This window comes from Jaculus jaculus, chromosome 6, assembly GCF_020740685.1.
Source record: "Jaculus jaculus isolate mJacJac1 chromosome 6, mJacJac1.mat.Y.cur, whole genome shotgun sequence".
Taxonomy (NCBI): domain Eukaryota; kingdom Metazoa; phylum Chordata; class Mammalia; order Rodentia; family Dipodidae; genus Jaculus; species Jaculus jaculus.
The window spans coordinates 37,611,029-37,626,480 of NC_059107.1; positions in this window are offsets into that span (position 1 = coordinate 37,611,029).

Sequence of the window (15,452 nt, forward strand, 5' to 3'; positions counted from 1 at the left end):
CTATAGACACAAGAGCTAGATGTCAGGACAGGCAGCAAGGACAAGGACTGGCCAGGTTAGGACATACCACCAACCACAAGCATGGACATTTCAACACCCAGAGGCGGTAAGGGGATGAGAAATGCCATTTGCATTTCAAAGTGGCTGTGGGCTCATCCCTGGGGGGGGGCAGTGGCAGAGGGTGCCCACCCATGGGGCCAGTGAGGACTGCATGACTCTGTGCCTCACCAGGCACTCAGAGAGCTCTCAGTGTCCTGATCCCTGCTGGTATCTGTGCCAGGCGCTGCAGGTACAAACATGAGCCAAGGACCTTACTTCTCACAGGACAATGTTCCCTAGGTTTCTGTCCTAGGATGAAAATTTTCCAACCTGCATTATGGATGTGATTTGTACCTCTGCAAAAGTCTCCTGAACACAGTGTTCAAAAGCCCACAGAAAGGGAGGCTGGAGAGATGACTTAGCAGTTAAGGCGCTTGCCTGTAAAGCCAAAGGACCCAGATTTGATTCCCCAGGACCCATGTAAACCAGATGCACAAGATGGCACATGCATGTAGAGTTCACTTCCAGAGGCTGGTGTGCACTCTCTCTCCCTCTCCCTCTTTCAAATAACCAAAAATAAAATAAACACACACACAAAAGCTGGACATGGTGGTATATACCTTTATCCTAGCACTAGGGAGGCTGAGGCAGTACTATTACCATGAGTTCCAGGTCAGCCTGGATTAGAGTGAGACCCTGCCTCAGAAAACAACCCCCCCACACACACACACACAAGGTCATAGGTTGAACTCATCCAGTAATTTATCAAGATAAAATAAGTTCAGGAGAAAGGATGTAGGAGAGGAGGGGGTGGGAGGAAGGTTAATCAAAATTAAGAATGTTATGAATAAGCCATATGAACACCTACTTCTTTGCTAGTCTACATACACACACATACATACATACATATTTTAAAAAGAGAAAGTTTGAGCCAGGCGTGGTGGTGCACACCTTTAATCCCAGCACGCGAGAGGCAGAGGTAGGAGGATCACCATGAGTTCAAGGCTACCCTGAGGCTACATAGTGAATTCCAGCTCAGCCTGGACTAGAGTGAAAAACCAAAAAAAGAGAGTTTGAGCAGACGTACCCTGTGGGGATGGGTAACGCAATGCCCAGAAGTCATGGATTGTTACAAAAAAATTTCAGTGCCAGGAGTGAGATATCTTCCAGCAAGTTGTTGGTCAGAGAGACCCCTGATGCCCCCAAAACATTACAGGCTATAGCCAAGGTTCTTGGTTGCCCCCCAGAACAAGACGGTGAGACCCTATTGTTGAAGGCTCCATACATTTGGGCTGCAAGGTCACTGAGAAATCAATCTCGAACTGAACTGGAAACCTTCGTCCTGTTGGCTAGCTGTCATGATACTGGAAAGAGGTATGTAGGCTGTTGGGGAAGAAAAGTCAGCAATGGTATTAACCAATAGTGGACCCTGCAAACATTACAGCTAGCCAGCCAGGCTAAATGTGCCCACTGGTGCAATGCTGGCATGTCTCTTATAGAGAAAACCAAGTACTCTCTGACTGGATTTGAAACCTACTTCACAGGAGGGAATTCCTGCCTAGTACTGAAAACCTAATAGAAAGTCTACAGCTGGGGAGGTCATAAGTTTCCTTCGGGGGAAACTTCTACTAATGCCTGGCTAAATGGATATATTATGCCCACCAAACTGCCTTCTTAATGTTTCTGTTTATGCCCAGATGTTTTATTTATTTATTTATTTATTTATTTATTTATTTATTTTTTATTTATGCAGGAGGAGGATGGGGGGGGTTGAGTATGGACATGCTAGAGCCTCTTCCATTGCAAACAAACTCAGACACATGGGCCATTCTGTGCATCTGGCTTTGCGTGTGTAAGGGAAATTGAGCCCAGGTCATCAGGCTTTGCAAACAAGCGCCTTGAATGGTAGAGCCATCTCCCCAGTCTCTATGCCCATATATCAATGCTACTTTCACTTCTGGTTAGACAAACTTCTTTTTTCAGATGGCAGTGACCACTGGGATGACTCAAAACTCAAAACCAAAGTGCTGAGAAGAAGTGGCAGAGGTACGTTCAGCACTAAGTGAGACCTCAGCTCTATCACACCCTCCACGGCTCAGGGATTATTAGCAGAAAGAATGTAAGAGTGGAAGGAAAGGGAAGAGTGCTTACAACACTGTCTTCCAGACACAAAGTGGCCTTGATATTCACGGCCTCGCAGTGGCTGATACTACCTGCACAAGACCTGCATAACAGGAGGAAAAAGATGATGACATTAAAATAGAAGAGAGACTAATTGGAAAGAAGGGATTCGGGGGGGGGGGAGTTGGAGAAGGGGGGAAAGAGAGAGAGTAATGGGAGGGTATTGTGATCGTGGTATACTGTCTATATATATGGAGGTTGTCAATAAATAAACAAATAAATAATAATAAATAAATAAAAAGTTTTAAAAGGATGAAACAAATGAACACAACCTCACCAGAGACAGGACCTTCCCCCTGCCTGTCACTCTCACCACTAGGACTAGAAGTAGCATTACTGCCAAGTCCCCAGCTTAGCATTTGAACTTGGTCACCATTTTGCTACAGAGATATGGAAAAGTTGCCTGAGACCCCCTGGGTCGAGGTCCCCTCACCTGGGAGACAAGGACGCTGTCCAAAATGCCCTCCCACATCCTTTCCTGGTGTGGGAGGGGCGGGTCTGGGGCGGTGTCTCTGCCCTACCCCAAATGTGCACTGTGACCTGCTGTGTCTGCAGCAGCATGGAAAATTTCAGTGATGTTTGTAAGAAAAACTAGACCTCACATCACCGGTGCCATGTGCAAAGTGCCTTGCAAGCAGTATCTGAATTTTAATTGCCACAACCCCCTCGTGAGGTAGACAGTACCTTATCCCCAAGGGACAGAGAGCTCCAGATTGTTGCAGCAGGACAGAGGGAATGCCAGGTCTGAGGGGTCTTTGGGCACAATGCACCTTGTCAGACCAGCCAGGACCAGACACGCACCCAGCCTCCAGGAAAGCATGCCGGGAAGAATGAGTGGGGAGCAAGAGGAGAAGCAGGCAGGGACCCCGCTGCCAGGAAGCTGGCACGCACTCAGGCTTTGCTCCCTGCGTGTGATCTGCCTGAGCTCCTTTGCTACCCAGCCCCCACCTGGGACACCAGACAGTCTGCTCCCTGCAAGCCCTTGGCCTCTAAGGGAAGGTACTGCATGCTAGATGAGCGGAGCTGCCTTTCACAGGGGAGTCCCCAGGCACTGTGCAAGTACTGCTGTGCAAGCCGGAGAAAGGACAGAGACTGGGGAGTCCTTGGCCCGCGGAGAGAACACCGAGCGGGTAGGAGGCCAGTATCCTCACAGACACTCAAGAAAAGGCTGAGTTGAGGGTGGTAGCTCATTCCTGCAACCTCACGGTAAAGCACTCGGGAGGCTGAGGTAGGAGGATGGCAAGATTGAGGCTAGCCTGGACTACATGAGACGAGGAAGGGCGGGAGGAAAGAGAGGGGGTGTGAGTAGTGGATAGCACCCTTCCTCCTTGTAGCTTCAAAGCAGAGGCAAGGGCTGAATCTCAGAGCTAGAGCTGGCTGCTCAGCATCTGGCCCACCTGCAGCTCAGGGCTGACACTCTGCCTTTAAGAAACCAATTAATGGGCTGGAGAGATGGCTTAGCGGTTAAACGCTTGCCTGTGAAGCCTAAGGACCCCGGTTCGAGGCTCGGTTCCCCAGGTCCCACGTTAGCCAGATGCACAAGGGGGTGCACGCGTCTGGAGTTCGTTTGCAGAGGCTGGAAGCCCTGGCGCACCCATTCTCTCTCTCTCCCTCTATCTGTCTTTCTCTCTGTGTGTCTGTCGCTCTCAAATAAATAAATAAATAAATAATTTTTTTTTAAAAAGAAACTAATTAATAAAAAAATTAATAAATTTTAAAAAAAGAAAGCTCATTCACAGGCCCCACTTTGGCTGTGCAAGGTCAAGTCATAACTAACGGTAGGTTACACTGGAAGGTGAGGCCCAGTGAGGGGGTGTGTGCACTGTGGCCCTGGGGAGGTAGCTCCCAGCTTGGAGGAGCTGTGCTCCAAAGAAGCCAGGAATCGCCTTGTTCCAGAATGTATTTGGCTCTCCTGGACATTTGTTGAAGGTCAAAAAGGTGCCGCTTTGGGCTGGAGAGATGGCTTAGCGGTTAAGCGCTTGCCTGTGAAGCCTAAGGACCCCGGTTCGAGGCTCGGTTCCCCAGGTCCCACGTTAGCCAGATGCACAGGGGGGTGCACGCGTCTGGAGTTCGTTTGCAGTGGCTGGAAGCCCTGGCGCGCCCATTCTCTCTCTCTCCCTCTATCTGTCTTTCTCTCTGTGTCTGTCGCTCTCAAATAAATAAATAAAAAATTAAAAAAAAAAAGAAAAAGGTGCCGCTTTCACGAGTGTCTGGGTGCTCCAAGCTGAAACTTCATTCTTTTGTTCACATGGTGAACTGAAATGGAGGAAAGGACACCTCATACCTTGTGGCTTCTTAGAGCCAAGATATTTGGAAGGTGGAAAGAGCTATGGCAATCAACTTGGGGTTCCCCTTCTCTTTCTGGGAAAGGAATCCCATGTATCCTTGTACTTCAATTCCTCTTTCTCTCATAGGGAAGCTACTGTTGTTTCTAGCCCTGATATTATAGGGACACAATATCCATTCCCTAATAGGCAGCTGTGTCCTGCCACAGAAACTACCTTTTTAAATTTAAATAATTTTTTAAATAGTTATTTATTTATTTGTAAGCAGAGAGGGGGAGGGGGAGAGAGAAAGAGAAGCAGACAGACACAGAGAGTGAGAATTGGTATGCCAGGGCCTCCAGCCACTATAAATAAACTCCAGACACATGTGCTACCTTGTGCATCTGGCTTACATGGGTACTGGGAAATCAAACCTGGGTTCTTAGGATTTGCAAGCAAGCACCTTAACTGCTAAGTGATCTCTCTAGCCCTCGTTGTAAAATTCTTCAGGTGGTTTTTTTTTTTTTTTTTTTTTTTGAGATAGGGTCTTATTCTAGCTCAGGCTGACCTAGAATTCACTATGTAGTCTCAGGGTGGCCTTGAACTCACAGTGATCCTTCTACCTCTGCCTCCCAAGTGCTGGGATTAAAGGTGTGAGCCACCACACCCAGCTCTTTGTAAAAATTTTAAAATTATTTATTTACTTATTTTCAAGGAGAGAGAGAGAGGGGGACAGAATGGGCATACCAAGGCTTCTAGCCATTGCAAACAAACTCCAGATGCATGCATCACTTTGTGCATTGGGCTTTATGTGGGTACTGGGGAATCGAACCCATGTCATTAGGCTTTGCAGGCAAGCACCTTAACTGCTGAGCTTCTCCCCAGCCCAGTAACTACCTTCATAATAGGTTTTCTGATGCACTGTGGTGGATGGGTTGTCCACAGATGGTGCCTATAATAGTGCCTATAGGAAGTCCTATCTTTGCAATGTGGCTTTGCAGTTCCAATGGAAGCCCCAGTATGAGAGCCAGCCAGAACAGGCCAGGATGACCAATGGCTCATGTCAAACTTGATGGAATCCAGCAGAGAGCAGAAGGACCGCCAGCTGATCCCAGCTTACATTGCCAGCCCAGAGTCACGAGCTAAACAAAGGCTGAGTGACTGATTCAAACCGAGCCAGCATGGGATCACCAGGAGAGCTTGTTGAAAACAGAAGATATTAAGCCCCAGCTAAGTTCTGAACCCAACTGCTCTGTGAGGAACCCCAAGAACTCATGTTTCTAGTAAGTTCCCAGGTGATGTTTTCTGTCCAGGAACCAAATCTCAATAACTGCTTAAATACACACACACACACACACACACACACGCACACTAAATTTGTGGGTAATTTGTTACCCTGAAGTAGTTTGTTCATATCAGAGTAGGGCTTGTGTAGTTAACCATTCATTCATTCATTCATCCAAAAAACTCTTATTTAATGTTGGCTGTGGCCCAGGCAAAATGGAAGGACATACAGACACAGAAGTAAGAATGATGTGGCCTCTGCCATGCAACACACCTATAGCAGACAGTCCAGGAAGAAGACAGACCACTATGGAATCATGTAATAGGTGTATAGTGCTTCCTGGTTCACAGGGGCAGGAAGGCAGAGAAAGGTCAGAGAGGAAGCACAGTGACAGAACTGTAGTGCCCCGCCGCCTGCGCTGGAGGCACCGCGGAAGAAAGGACGCTTGCAGGAAGAAATGATGCTGGGAGCAGGCGGCAAGGCTCAGATGGGGCCTGGGAATTTCAATTCCATTCCTCATCCTCTAGGGTAGACTTTGGTGTTATTCAAGGAAGCAAACCCCTACATTCTCCACATCTGGCACAAGAGCAGAGCAGTCGAGATGATCATATTACTGGAATGAGGTGTGCACTGCTCACCACTCAAAGGCTGATGCTTGGTAGGAAGGTGTTTAAGCCAGCATGTTGAGAAGATAGAAGAGAAACTAATTTAAATGTTCCATTTTCCCAGTAACTTTTATTCCTTCCTACCATCTCTTTTTTTTAAAAAAAAAATTATTTATTTATTTGAGGAAAAAGAGAGGCAGAGAAGAGACAAAAGAAGAGAATGAGCATGCCAGGGCCTCCAGCCACTGCAAACAAACTCCCAATACAGGTGCTCCCTTGTGCATCTGGCTCATGAGGGTCCTGGGGAATCAAGCTGGGGTCCTTAGGCTTTGCAGGCAAATGTCTTAACCACTAAGCAATCTCTCTAGCCCGCCTTCCTACCAACTCTTCTGGTGTGACAGTCCTCACAGGCCTTTCCGGACCCTCTCCTACTGCTCCCTGCACATAGCTCTCCTTCACAGCCAGCTCTGGAGCAGTGTCACTCAGACTGCAGTGTACGTGACTCACCCGATGCTCTCAGTTCTGTGTGGGTGCTGCCTGGGCTGGTCTGCAGTCCACACTTCCAGTAGCAAAGCTCAGAGAAATCCAAAATTGTGAAACTGGTTCTACTGTCCCATCACCAAGACTCATCAATCCCATTGCCTCTCCACTCTCCATAGCCACCATCACGCCCCACTCATACCCCATGCTTTAAACTAGGTTTCAAGAAACTTCTAAGACATGACAATCTCTTTTGTCTTCTGGGTCTTTGCACATACTAAGCCTTCTGCCTGTGCAACCATTTCTCTCCATCTCTCTCCAGTCCCATCTCCCATCTGCCTAATTTGTATTCCAGCCTCCAGACGGTTTTCCCCTAAGCCACTAGCCTGGGAAGGGTACCATTCATCTCTGTTACTGCAGCCTTCTGAATTAAGTTTGTTCACCCAATTGTAACAGACCATCGTACAACCTCGCTCGTAGATGGTGAGCACGTAGCATGTCCCCTGGCAGTTCAACCTTGTCAGCCCAGTGCCTAACACAGTTCCGGTTACACACTAGGGGCTCAATAAGCATTCCAGTAAATAAATCGGGTCTGACCCTCTTGTTTTACAGATGAAATAACAGAGGACTCCTGGGACTAAGTTAATAGAAGAGCTCTAATTAGCTGGTTTCTCTCCACAGAAAGATCTTGCAAATGCCCCACAAAGGAAGAATGGGAAATGATTATTTGCAGGGCTGCAATACATAAGAGGAGAGACAGTGCAACTATCTCATGGGACACAAGAACCACAGAAGGAAACCAGGGCTGAGGACCAGCAGTCACGTCTTTCCTTTGGACACTGCCACAATAAATCCCAGCCAGATGCTGGATGGAGGACAGTCTTCCTCGAAGGACCCAGTGGGTCAGTGCCCCCGGGATATTCATCACCCAGAACCCCATCCATTACCGTGACTGCATGGCCCTTCCATACAAAACATTGCTTCTATAACCTGTTCTTATTTTCCACTTATTTTCTGATTTTTAAGAAGTGAATCAGAATTAGAGAATCCTGATAGTCTGATGCAAGTCCAGTAAGAAGTAAACTTTGGTTTTGGGGACCCATGTTATCCTATTGGAGGTCTTCCTGGTAATGGACAGTAGACAGTTTCTGCCTGCAGGAAAATTATCAGTTTTTTTTTGTTTTGTTTTTGAAAATGGAATTTAAATTGTATACAAGATACCAGCTGCTACACTGGCTTGACTGCAGAAACAGCATCCCCAGGGCTGGGGAACGTGCATGGCACGATGCCAAATGCAAGGCACTAATCGGGAAAAAGTCATTCACGCATCCCAGGAAGAAGCTAGCGCCAGGTGCTGAGGAATGAGTGGTAATTAAACCACCATGCATATTGTGCAGGTTCCCAGGGTACCTGAGCAGCCACACTTCGTGGCCACGAAGGGAAACAGTTTATCTTCACATTGTGGCCTCAGCAGGGGTGCTGGGAAAAACACTGCTTCAGCCTTAGTAGAAGAGAGTAAAGTGGTCTCCCTGAAGAGTCCTGGGGTTCACCCTCTATATGGCCCCTCGCGGGCTAAGATATGGTCTGCCCCTATGGAGCCTCAGTGCCTAAGAAGTGACCGCAGCAACTTGGGCATTGGTCTGGCTTCCCAAGACCTGTCTAGAATGCCAAGCAACTCCTGCCCTCCCAAGGCCAGTCTGACTATAGGAGCACCATGCACACCCCACCTGAGGGACCAGTGTTTCTCAGTCAGGTCTGTGCGCAGAGAGGACTGTGGCCTGGTGAATCCCAGGGCCATACTCTGGCACTGTGCTACCCAGGTTTGAGCCTCGACTCTCAGGTTCTCTGAGGGCAGTTCAGCAGCCAGCTAAAGAAGCCTCTTCCTTTTTGTCCTCCCCCCCACTTTTTTCCCTCTTTGTCCTTTCCCAATGATCTACGGATATTTAACAAAGACTTAAATCCCACTAAAAAAAAAGGAATCTGATATTTTCCTACCCTTTTTTGAAAAAAGCTTTTTAAAAATAGTTTTCTTTTTATTTATTTATATGTGAGAAAGAGGCAGACAGAAAGAGAGAATGGGCATACCATACCAGGGCCTCCAGCCACTGCATGTGCTTCCTTGTGCATCTGGCTTATATGGGTTCTGGGGAATCGAACTGAGGTCCATTGGCTTTGCAGGCATGTGCCTTAACTGCTAAGCCAACTCTCCAGCCCCCTACCCTTTTTATTACTTAAAAAAAAAAAAATTCCTTTTTTTTTCTGTTTGAGGTAAGGTCCCACTCTAGCCCAGGATGACCTGGAATTGAGAGTGGCCTCAAACTCACAGCAATCCTCCTACCTCTGCCTCCTGAGTGCTAGAACTAAAGGCATGTGCCACCACGCCCAGCTCTATTTTCTTTTCAAAAAAATATTTTTATTTGCAGAGAGAAAAGGGGCAGGGAGGGAGGGAGAGGGAATGTGAAGGGGCACATGCCAGGGTCTCTTGCCACTTTGTGCATCTGGCTTCACATGGGTACTAGGGAATCAAACCCAGTTGTTAGGCTTTGCAGGCAAATGCCTTAAACACCGAGTCATCTCTCCAGCCTCGCTCCCACCCCCCAAGAAAAATTTGACCCAAACTCACAAAAAGATTAATAAGGGGCTGGGAAGCTGGCTCAGCAGCTAAAGGTTTTTGCTTGCAAAGCCTCTGGCCTGGGATTGATTCCCCAGTATTCACATAAAGCCAGACATACCAAGTGGCACATGCATCTGGAGTCTGTTTGTAGCAGCAAGAAGCCCTGGAGCATCTATATACTCTCCTCTGTCTCTGTGTCCTCAAATAAATAAATACTAGGAAAAAAATACATGTGAAAAAAAAAAGAGATCAAGTAAACAGGTGGACATCTTAGGGGCTGAAGAAAACAAGGGCTCAGCCACCCCCCAACCCCTGTTCAGTCAGTCCTCACAGTCTGTGCTGATGTCCACCACCAGCTGTGCATGGCCTTTGAAGTCAGATCCTTATAAGCCCTTAGCAGACACCAGCATGCAAAGTGCCTGGCAGCATCTGCCATACGGCCCCCACAACCCTGAGCCTCAGCCACAACAGATACGGTCTAGCACCAACATCCCACCACTCCACACACACCTCCACATCTCTACCATACGTGGCTGAAAAACAGTACAAAGGGTCTTCCTTGCAGCATTTCCACACAAAGGTGTGTAAGAAAGGCACACGGCTAGACACACACTCGCCCTCCAGGAACAAAGTAAGAATGCACTCATGAAGAGCATGCAGGAGAAAGAAGGAAAGGATGCCAGCCAGCTGGCTGGTCACAAGGACAGGGGCAGCAAGAGCCAGGCAAGGGTCCTGACTGACATCACTGCCCTGGTGTGACTGTCGCCCACAGAAACAGCAGACCTTCTCCCAAAAAGGGCTGGAGGTGCAAAGACACAAGCATGTTACTGTGAGTGCCTGGTACCAGTGCCAATGAGCTTTTTTTTTTCTGTGCACACCACTCACATCCTGTATTCTTCTCTGGAAAAAAAAAAAAAAAAAATATATATATATATATGTGTGTGTGTGTGTGTGTGTGTGTGTGTGTCCCACCACTACTAATCAAACTTTTCCAGGGCAGGCACAACAGGCCAAGAGGTCTCTTTCTACTCCTAGCCTTTTGTTCATATATTTTGGAGATAGAATCTGCTTTGGAGGCCAGGCTGGCCTTGAACTTGAGATCCTCCTACCTCAGTCTCCTGAGGGCTGGGATCACAGGCTTGTGCCACCTGGCCTGCGCCTCCCAACTGTTTTCCTTTCTGTCATTGATGGGCCTGTGGCAAGGGCCCATCTTATGGCCACATCAAGCAAGGGCTATTCCTCCCCTCAGGTAGAGACCCTTCCCACCTACCTCTTCCACTCAGATCTGCACACACTGTGCAGGGTCTTTGTGGGTGACTGGTCTGGTAGACAGTCCCAAGCACACTCTGCCGTTCCCACACACACTTAACACTACTATGCCATGCTTATGTCTCCACCAGAGAGGAAGGGTTTCAGGACTATTCAGTAAGCCCTGCAGCTCTCCCTCCCCCCAGCCCAGCACCCCTCTCCTGCACCAAGCCTACACTCACAGCGCCCACAGCACTGTCCTGTGAAAAAGCCTCCGTGCCATGTCCTGGTCTGACCCACCTTTGCAGACAGCCCTTCTCCCTCTTCCCCCCACTTCTGTGGTGGAGGCCTGTCTTTGAGCTTGTCACATGGCTTGTGCCCGCCCCTTACACATGCACACACCCCTAAATCCTAGGTCTGCACTGGCAAGCTAGCTCATTGTCTCTCACGCAGACATATCCATTTCTCACCTGTCCCGGAGCCCAACCTGTCACGCGCCCACACGCACGGGATGCCCCGTGCGCCTCGTCTCAGACGCCTGCTGAATGGAAACCACGCATCGGAGTCTCACACACAGCCCTGTGTGGCGGCTGCGTGGGAGCTTATCCAGCAGCGTCGCTGTCGCAGACCTACACCCTTTGTCAGCTCCTAATAAAAGTTGCCTGGCACAGTCGAGGGAGGACACACGTTCCCAATGACACGCACACGCCTTCCCCGACAGCCAGCCTCCTGCACATGTAAACATCCACCCCCGGCCACACAGCTCACTTTCAGCCCGGGGTATCCCCGGCCCACGCGCCGTGGGGCGCCACCGTACCTTTACAATGTGGTCTCTCCGAGGGTGTCACCGTGCGTTCCCGCGCCGGTGCACGCGCGCGCGCGCGCGTACACACACACACACACACACACACACACACACACACACACGCCCCTGTGGCCGCACACACCACACCTGTCACCTGGCTGGGGTCGGGAGTCGGGGGGGGGGGTTCCACGGTGCACGTCCCAGGTCAGGGACTTCCCGAGCGCGGAGTGTGCCGGGCCCTCCTCCCCGGGGCCGCAGCTCGCCGAGCCCCGCGCTCTCCCCGCGCGCCCGCCCGCCCGCCGCCCGGCCTTTGTTGCAGCGGAGCTGTCCAGCGCGGCCGTCCGCGGGCCCCCGACGCGCGCCCCGCGCTCTCCCCGCGCCGCCCAGCCCGCGACACTCACCCGCGGCCAGCAGCAGCAACAGCGGCGGCGGCGGCGGCAGCCGGGCGGCCCGCAGCGGCCGGGCCATGGTGCAGCGCAGCGTCGCCGCCCGCAGCCGCAGCGCCGCGGCGCCCGGGCCCGCAGCGGGGGCGCGCCGGCGAAGGCGGGGGCGCGCGCGCACGCCGTTGGCTCGGACGCACGTCACTCAGGAGTTCGGCAGGCCAATACGCGCAGCGGAGGCCTCGGGAGGTGGGCCTGGGAGACCCCCTCCTCGTCCGGAATCTGGCCCCGCACCTGCACCTGGAGCATCGCCTCGCCGCCAGCCCGCCCGCAGTCCTCAGCTCGCGCGGCGAGCCACCGGGCCTAGCTGTGTCCAAGAAGATGGAGAACAACGTGGAGATAAGAGGACCACCGTGAGCCCAAGACTGGAGGCGCGGGGTCAGCAAAATCCTCCTGGGCTACGTGGGTTCTGAAGGCCAAGGAGTTCCGCGATTAGGTAAAGACCCCCTGACCACATGGGAAGCAAACAGCCGGACTCTGTGCCAAGAGCTCTAGTTCAACCATCGCCTTCCACGTGGCTCCCACACCTTGAGCAGATCTCTTGCCCACCCAGGTTCCCTATGTGAGAACTGCACATCTGTAACCTGGGCTCCCAGCTGGCTCTCTGGTTCGCCCCTGCATCAAGTGTGGTGGCGGGGGTGACTAAAACAGGCACTTCCGCTCCCCAACCTAGAAGAAACAGTGCCAACATACAAGTGGTCCAGTGGCTACAAGTGTGGGAATGTCTGTGAAGCACCAAGGGCTGTGGGCAGCAGATGGACCCTTAGCCTGCCTTCAGGAAGCTGCACGGTAGAACCTTAGCTTAGGTAGGTTGGGTTAACATTATTAGTGAGAAGCCCTGGTATTTCACAAGATAGAAAGGAGAATCGCCTCTTTAAAGAACAATAAAAAGCTCCCACTCATTTATAATTACAGGTACCTATGTATGTTGAGCAACTATAGCTTTGTGGGATTTTACTTTACCGAAAGTAAATTAGAACCAGATGTGGTGGCACACGCCTTTGATCCCAGCATTCGGGAGGCAGAGGTAGGAGGATCCCTGTAAGAGGCCAGCCTGGGACTACAGAGTGTGTTCCAGGTCAGTTTGGGCTCGAGTGAGACCCTACCTGGGGTGGGGGGGGGGCGGGAAAGAAGAATGAAATGAAAAAAGAAATTAGGAAAGTTCCTTTCAAATAACAAGTCATAGTCAGACATGGTTGTACATACTTAGAACCCCAGCACTTGGGAGGCTGAGGCAGGAGAATCATGAATTCAGGTCAAGTCAGCCTGGACTATGTAATGAAAGTGGCTTAAGAATACTATATAGAGCAGGGGAGATGGCTCAACAGCTAGATGCTTGCTTGCAAGGCCTGTTGGCCTGGGTTCAATTCCCCAGTACCCATGTAAAGCAAGTTGCACAAGGTAGAGCATATATTTGGAGTTTGTTTGCAGTGGCAGGAGGCCTTAGAGTGCCCATATTCTGTCTTCCTCTCTCAAATAAATATTTTTAAAAACATGCTATATACAAATGTATTTTTGCAATCTCTATCCTCACTTCTCACTAGACATTGTAGATGACCTAACATAACCCTTCTAGGCTATTTAAAGAAAGAGGATTTGAGGTACTGACAAGAAATGAGCCCCAAGTAACATCTCGATCACATCTTCCAAGGCTCAGGGTCTAATGCGGAAGAGGTGGCGGAAAGAATGTAAGAGCCAAAGGAAGGGTAGGACACCGTACAACGTGCTCCCTCCAGACATAAAATGGCCTAGATATCCATGACCTCATAGTGCCTGACACTACCTACACAAGACCATCATAAGAGGAGGAAAAGACCATGACATCAAAATAAAAGAGAGACTGATTGAGATGGGGAGGGGATATGATGGAGAATGGAATTTCAAAGGGGAAAGTGGGGGGGGGGAAGAGGGAGAGTATTGCCATGGGATACTTTTTATAACCATGGAAAATGTTAATAAAAATTGAGAAAAAAAAAAGAGAAATGAGCCCCAAAGGAAAGAACACAAATGACTACAGCATATGCCTGTCACATGAAGGGAATGGCATCAATGGGAGAGAAGGCAGAAGACAGACATGGACATTTGTCCTGTAGTGTGCTTATATTAGATGTGAGCACTCTAAACACAAGAAGTGGCCAGCCTAAAGGCACAAGAATAGGCAGTCGTAAGAATACAGGGTGAAGACCTGAGAGAGCTTAAACCACCCCTTCTTGTAGCCTGAGCTCAACTTGACTGTACAGCCTGCATTATTTGGTGGATATCATGAGCAGTGAAGATGGGCCAAGTCTTGGAAGGGAAGGGCCTTGAGTGTCTGGTGTGGAGCATTCTTCTGCCTTACTTCACTGACAGTCTCAGTGAACCTGGAACTGCATTTTCAGTTAGGCTGGCTAAGCAGCCAGCCTGTGATGCTCCCGTTTCCACCCTCCTCAGGGCTGGGATCACAGGCAATGTAAGGTCATGCCTAGCTTTTTACGTGGATGCTGGAAATAGAATCCAGGTCCTGGTGCTTGTACAGCAAGCGGCTCTTACCCACTGAACCTTCTCCCCAACCCCAAGAAACACATCTCTAATGTAGGAATCATGATTAGGTCTATGTTCTGCAGACAAGAGGCAGCACCAACAACCAGGGAGCCTGCTGCTGGTGCCCTGGGGGTGGTGATGAGTCTAGCTGAGGCTGGCTGGCTTAGCTGGTGTTCAAGCTGGCAGAATGCTCACAAGATAGAGCCTGCAGGGCATTGGGTAGTGTAGACTATTTTTGGTGCTGTTTCTCTACAAATACTAACTAAGAAGCAGTCTGGGGTGGGATGTGATGACACTGCCTATAATCCCAGTACTCAGGAGGCCGCTGTAGGAGAATCCAGCTATTTTGAGGCCAGCCTGGGGCTACAGTGAGTTCCAGGTCCACCTGAACCCAGACTAAAGTAACCAAACCTAGGCTGTCAGGCTTTGCAAGCAAGCAAGCACCTCTAACTGCTGAGCCATCTCTCCAGCCTAGAACTGCACTGCTTATAGCTACCATATCCTTTGGGAGGGCACATGTGGCAGTTACTTTCTCACTGCTGGGACAAAACACCTGACCAAAAGCATCTTAGGGAAGGAAAGCATTTATCTTGGCCTACCGTTTCAAGGGAGAAGTTTCATCACGACAGGGGAAGCATGACAGATCAGAGAGCAGGGTGTCACATCTTGTCAAAGCAGCTGGGAGGGAGCAGCAAGAGAGCTGAGCTCAATATCCAATGTGCTAGACTAATAAACCTCAAGGTCCATCCCCACTGACACACTTCCTCCAAGGCTCCACCTCCCAAAGGCTTCATGAAACAAAGCTCATGTCACAAGCCCAGGAGGCTTTAGGGAGCAATTTACATTCAAACCACCATAACCAGGTAATAGAGAAAACTGCATGCCATGAAAAACAGACATGAGGTAAGGTTAGTCATGAGCATATAGTCTAGGGGCCCATTTTAAGACTCAAAGCACAGGATACATCACTT